Here is a 6,000-nt window from a genome sequence, read left to right as displayed (position 1 = left end):
AGCTGGGGTGCTCTCATTGGGAGATGAACTGCTGCATACATGCTGACAGTGGCTGTCACTCCTCCACCTAGACCACACCCCAGGCCCTCTGGGCTCTCTGCGTAGCTAGGTGAGTCCTCTCCCAGGGCCTGTCTGCTCAGTAATCAGTGCTTAGCCACCGTATGCTCCTGTGATGCTGCCAGTGTATGCACTGACAGTGTACTCACTGACACTGGCCTCTATGGCTCTGCCCAGATCACACCCCAGGCACCCGTCTCTCTCTGCACAGTTACACTGAGTCCCTGCCCAGATCTCATGCCAGGCTGTGGCATGCAGTGATTGGGGCCAGTATGTTTGTCCCTTTGGATTGGGAAGTGTGGCGAGGTCTCTGTCCTGATTGTCAGCAAAACAGTACACACACACTCCTTGAGACTAGAGTCTAGGCTTCTCCAGTCCTTTTATCTTTCTCAGTGGATTTCCCAGCAGGTAAGCGGGCCTGTTTCCTCCCTGCAGGACCCCAGGACAGGGATTCCTAGATTCAGCCTAGGCCTACTTGCTCCCTAGGGAGAGGGTCCACCCTTGTGGCCCTTCCCAGGGATGCAGATCCCAACCCAATGCCTTTTTCTCTGTCCTACCTGGTTATGTGGAGATCCTTCTTGCAGCTTTGGTTGTATAGGAGTTTTTCTGCCAATTTCCAGTTAGTTTTCCATGAGAATTGTTCCACATGTCAACGTATTTTTGATGCGTTGTGAAGGGAGCTGAGCTCCACGTCCTCGCACTCCACCTCCTTGGTCCCCCTCCTCAGGGTGTATTTTTCTAATTGGACTTAGAATGTGTCCTTCCCTTTGGAATACTGTTCTATACTTTATTTCAGTGGTAGCTATGGCCCAAAGGACCCACAAATGCATATCCTGGGGGGAGATATGGCCTCAAATTGTCTTCAGAGGGGTCCTTTTTTTCCATTTCCTTATTTCTGTTCATCCTCTCATAGAGACATTATTCCACAATGTAATTCTCAACCTCAGTTTTGCAATATCTTTAAAGAATTTAATTAACTCTGCTTGTAACCTGGTTGTCACACCTAAAAACAATGTAACAAAGTTGGGAAGTGTCCAGAGAAGTAGCACTTCCATTAAACAATAAATTAAAAAGATCTAGACTCTGTTGTTTAGGAGGCCATGATCATGGCTGTCTCATCCCAGGCTTTAGTACACATCAGGCCTCTCATATACCACATGCAATGAAGTATAAAAGTCAGCCTGCTGGCAAAATTCCTCTCTAGGGTATGTTCCCAGGATCACCATGCTATTTGCCCTACCTTCTGCTGCCTCCTTATGTTCCTCATGCTCTTGAACTCCCTGATGCTGTACTCTACTTTAGGGACCCTCCTCTGGCACATCCTCCTTTTCAGAGTCCCTTCTCTGGTTTACTAATTTGTATTCCCCACTCAGCACTTGACTCCCTCAATTTTTATATCATCTAAATCCTAGGTGGGAGATATTTCCTTCACCTGCACAAGCTCAGCTCAGTACTCAGCACTTCCACAAAGAAAGCAGAATTCAGACAAAATAAGGAAGGCAAACTTCAGAGCTCAGAGATGTACAACTTAGGTCTTAAAGAGGCCTGTTTCCAGCTTAGTAAAAAGAAAAAATTCTTTACAGTTTTTTATAAATACAAGTTGCTAATTCCTTCAAAGCTATGAAGCTAAATATCTAGTCGAGCTTTAGACAGACTGAAGAATGATCTGCAAACATCACTTAGGCATTTAAAGGGCCGTACTTCCCTGTGCCACAAAAGCATTGTGGAAAAGAACTTCGTGCTCTGGTCAAATGTACCGCCACTGGAGCAGGATTCTCCTCCAATTGGATCATGAGTCTCATTCAGTACGGTAATTACAGAAACAATGTTTGGGCTGAAAACATGGGACACTGGGTTTCCAGTTTCAAATATGAGTCATAATAAAAATTATTTTTATTAGCATCCCCTAGAAACCCACAGCATATCTTTGCATTTTATTAGTTGTAGATCTATAAGCCTTTAAAAATCTCTTAGCATAGGGCATTACGTATGAGAGACTCAAAAGTGTGAACGGATGGGTAAAATGACTGCACAGAGTTTACATGCACGATTTGAAAGACTGATGAGTTTTAGTGGAAGTCTCATTTCAAATAATGGAATTAATGTTCAACACTTAAAAAGCCAAACATAAAATGACGGAAAAGTACAAGTAGTGTTCTGGGCATCCTCCTGCCTTTTGCCCACTTTCCCAAGGAGAAAATATAAATAAAGAAAGTATGCTCTACAATCATTGTACCAGAATTCCATCAGGGTTTACTGTTGTGTAGAAAAGGAAAGCAGAGAGCACGTTCCCAGATTCCCACTTCACCTATTTTGACACATATTTTTGACATAACTCCAGTGTGGGGAGTTTGTTTATTACTTCACCTTGTTCCAGAAAAAAATGAAAGCAACTTACAAAACCACATAACGACTTTAAGTAAAATAAGCAAGAAAAAAGGGTGGGGTTAAAAAAAAAAGCCAGGGATGATGTCAAAACATGTGCACTGCAAAGACCTATATGTACTTAATATGGGTGGGGGACACATTTGGCTCTGGCTTTCTAACGGTCTACACAAAAAGAGAACAATGTCACAAAATAAATGCAGCTGATCAGAAAAAAAAATTACATTTTTTTGGACATAAAGAACAGAGGTTTTCCCCCAGAGCTTTTCTAAAGAGGGTACTATATGATTTAATAAGCAGTGTCGGCAGCACTCTTAACTATGCACTATAGTCTCATGGCTGATTCTTACTGTGAACTTGAATGTAGGTAATGGCACTATACCAAAGATTACCTAACAAAATATTATGGAGTGGGTCAATGCTAAAGTCAAGAATTGTGAAGGGTTGGGATTTTACCGTATGTGCAAGCCAACCTGCACACTTCACGGATGCTGGCAGGAGACACAAGGATGCTGGGTCAAAGACAAAGGACAGTTATTTACTCCCAGCAATAGTTGTAGCCTGAATATCAGCATCTGTGCTCATTCTAGGAGCCCCAGTTTCCACAGGACCACACCAAGAGATACAAGTGATACCTACAAACATGCCACAGGTTGTATTACAAGAAAGGAAACGCAAGCTTAGGGAACTTGAATCTTTGATAATAGACAATGAACATGTGTTCCCTTTGCCCCAGAGGGAGACATTATCTTTATTACATGAATCAGTAAACAAACTTCTCTCTTCCAAGGCTGTTTGCTGTAGCAACATCATTGAAAAGGTAGTCTGGAGCACAGGGAATCAGTGCCTCTTCTCATAGGACATCCAGAAATGTGAGAGACTCTTGGAGAATTACCTCCCTTCCCCAACAGTCGTACATTCCAAGTCATAGTCTAGCTTTCTCTGGCTTGATACCTTTAGACAATATGGAGGAATTGAGGGATTCTGCTTCATTTGACCCTTATTCATCTTAACATATAGCATTCTTATCAGATTCTAGTCACTGGGTACAGTGATAGACAAAAACAGGCATGGTCCCCTGCCCTCACAGAACAGAGGGAAAATACAAATATATTTTATGTGATTTTCCAGAAGCTCTTCCTAAATGTTCTTTCAACAAAAATTTTTGGTAATAAACTTTATTTTTTAGAGCATTTTTAGGTTCACAGCAAAATTGAGCAGAAGGTACTTAGATTTCCCAAATACCTACCCCCGGCTCCCGCACATGGAGAGATATACCACATACCCCTGGCCCTCCCATTACCAACATCCCCCCACCAGAGGTTTTACCATGTGTTATAACTGATGAACCTCCAATGACACACTGTCCTCATCCAGAGTTCATATCTTACATTAGGGTTCATTCTTGGTGTTATACACTCTTATGGGCTTTGAATAAATGTGTAAAACAACTTTTTTCAATCTGAGATTCTACATCTCACAAACAGAGCTTCACATTTCTGTATTTCCAGGTAAATACAGACACAGGTGCCTGCAGAGGCATTTGAACCAGGACTTAGGTTTGGCACTCTCTTGTGACACCTGGGAGACGCATGGGGTGTGTGTGCAAATTCTTCGACAATCGTCATCTCCAATCAACCCACAGGAAAAAGGTAATTCTTCCTTAAAAAATGGACTTAAATCCTCCAGTGGTTACATGACCACAGCCCTGATGTTTTCCTCTATGAGCAAGGCCCTTAACAATTCTTCTGGACTATTTGTCTACCTCCTGTTGGGGTTGAGACTCTGACATGACAGAAAACTTTTTGTTTGTTGAGAAGGTAAAATGCCTTCTCTGACGTGGTCCGTTTCTTTAGGACGTGCCTCCTTCCAGATCTCAGGAGACCTCTATACTTTCAGGGTCTTCAATGAATGTTCATTGTCCCACTAGCTATAGTAATGCAACCAACTTTTTCTGACAAACTACTAATCAGAGACTGACCTTTGTTTAATTAGCCCCCAGTCGGTTCCAATCTGCAAATAACAATTGCTAATATAGACCTGATTTAGCCCTCAGGCCAAGCAGACACTGGTTCCTGAATTCCATTACCTAACCTTCCGGCTGGCTTCTCACACTGTTTTGAAGAACCAGCCTTTTTTTTTTCCCCCTCAATATTTCTGCTCTTTTTTACCCCCCTCAAAAATAACCCTGTCATTTCCTGCTAGCATAGTGGCCTCACTGGCTTAACTTGATGGCAATGGATATAGAAGTAGAATCAGCAGTGCCAGCTGGATGAATGTCTAAACTGGAGGTTTGAGAGAGCTGCCTATTCAAGTAAAAAATTAGAGACGAAAAAGACCTGTTAAATAACCCAATCCCCTGGTAGCCAGTGCCAGAGCATTCCTGTGCTGGAAGCTTAGCCGGGGCCAGCTCTAAATGACTTTAACAATGTGCCTTCTCACGCTTTATTTGGAAGACGGGGCCATCTCTTCAGTGTGTCTTTTTTCTTTTAGTAAGTTTTTTGACTAGAATTTCATTGGACCACCATTATTGCATTTCCCTTTTACTGTTTTGGTTCAGCTACAGCAACCGCATGAAATAAGCTATTTTCAGAGTTGATTTAAATGTACTGACAACATTTAAATTGCTTTATTAACCCAGTCATTCCAGCAATGCCTGTATTTGGGGTCATGTGATGTAGAGGGAGAGAGGATACACATGGGCTTTGGAGGTGGATGTACCTGGGTTAGAATCATAGTTCTGCTTAATTGGGGGACTTATTATTGTCATTATTTTTGTTGTTTTCATTGACTATCATGTATGATATGCTTCCTGTGTGCCAGGCACTATGGTAAGTACTGTCCAAGAGTCCTGCTAGCGAATTTGTGAAATTGGTACTGCCATCTCCATTTTTGAATTTAAAGTGTAGTAATGAAGAGTGGAAGCTCTGGGGTTAAGCTGTCTGATGAAAATGCCAGGTCTGTTGCTTACTAGCACTGTGACCTTGGACCTTTCATTTAACCTCCCTATGCCCAGTTCCTCTGTATAGTGAGGGTGATGGCAATGCCTGTCTCCTAGGTTATTTTAAGGAATACATATGAATAGATGTGAATGGATCAGATCAGTGCCTGGCATGGAGCAAGCCCTTAAATGTAACCAGTGTTGATGAGATATAGATGGAGAAATGTGTTCAAAGGCACGTAGCATCAAAGTTTATACCCAGCCAGTTCTACTCCAAAGCCCATCCAAATTATTAACCATTAGAATACACTGGCTTGGTCAGGACTCTTCACCTCTGTGAGGCTCAGTTTTTTCTCACTGGTGAAACAGAGATAACACAAGATCTCCTGTGTAGTCACTGTGAGGATTAAAATGCAATAATGTAGGTAAAGACACTATTACAGAGCCTGTCCCAGAGCTGGGGATCAATTAGTGATAGTGATTTCTCTATATCTCCACATCTATAGAATATCCATATGTATTGGGTTGGCCAAAAAGTTTGTTTGGGTTTTCCTGTAACATCAGTCAGGAAAAACCCAAATGAACATTTTGGCCAACCCAATATATATCTGTGTGTA

This window comes from Mesoplodon bidens (genome assembly GCF_964165515.1).
Source record: "Mesoplodon bidens genome assembly, chromosome: 5".
Taxonomy (NCBI): Eukaryota; Metazoa; Chordata; class Mammalia; order Artiodactyla; family Ziphiidae; genus Mesoplodon; species Mesoplodon bidens.
Note: the sequence above shows the minus strand (reverse complement) of the source record.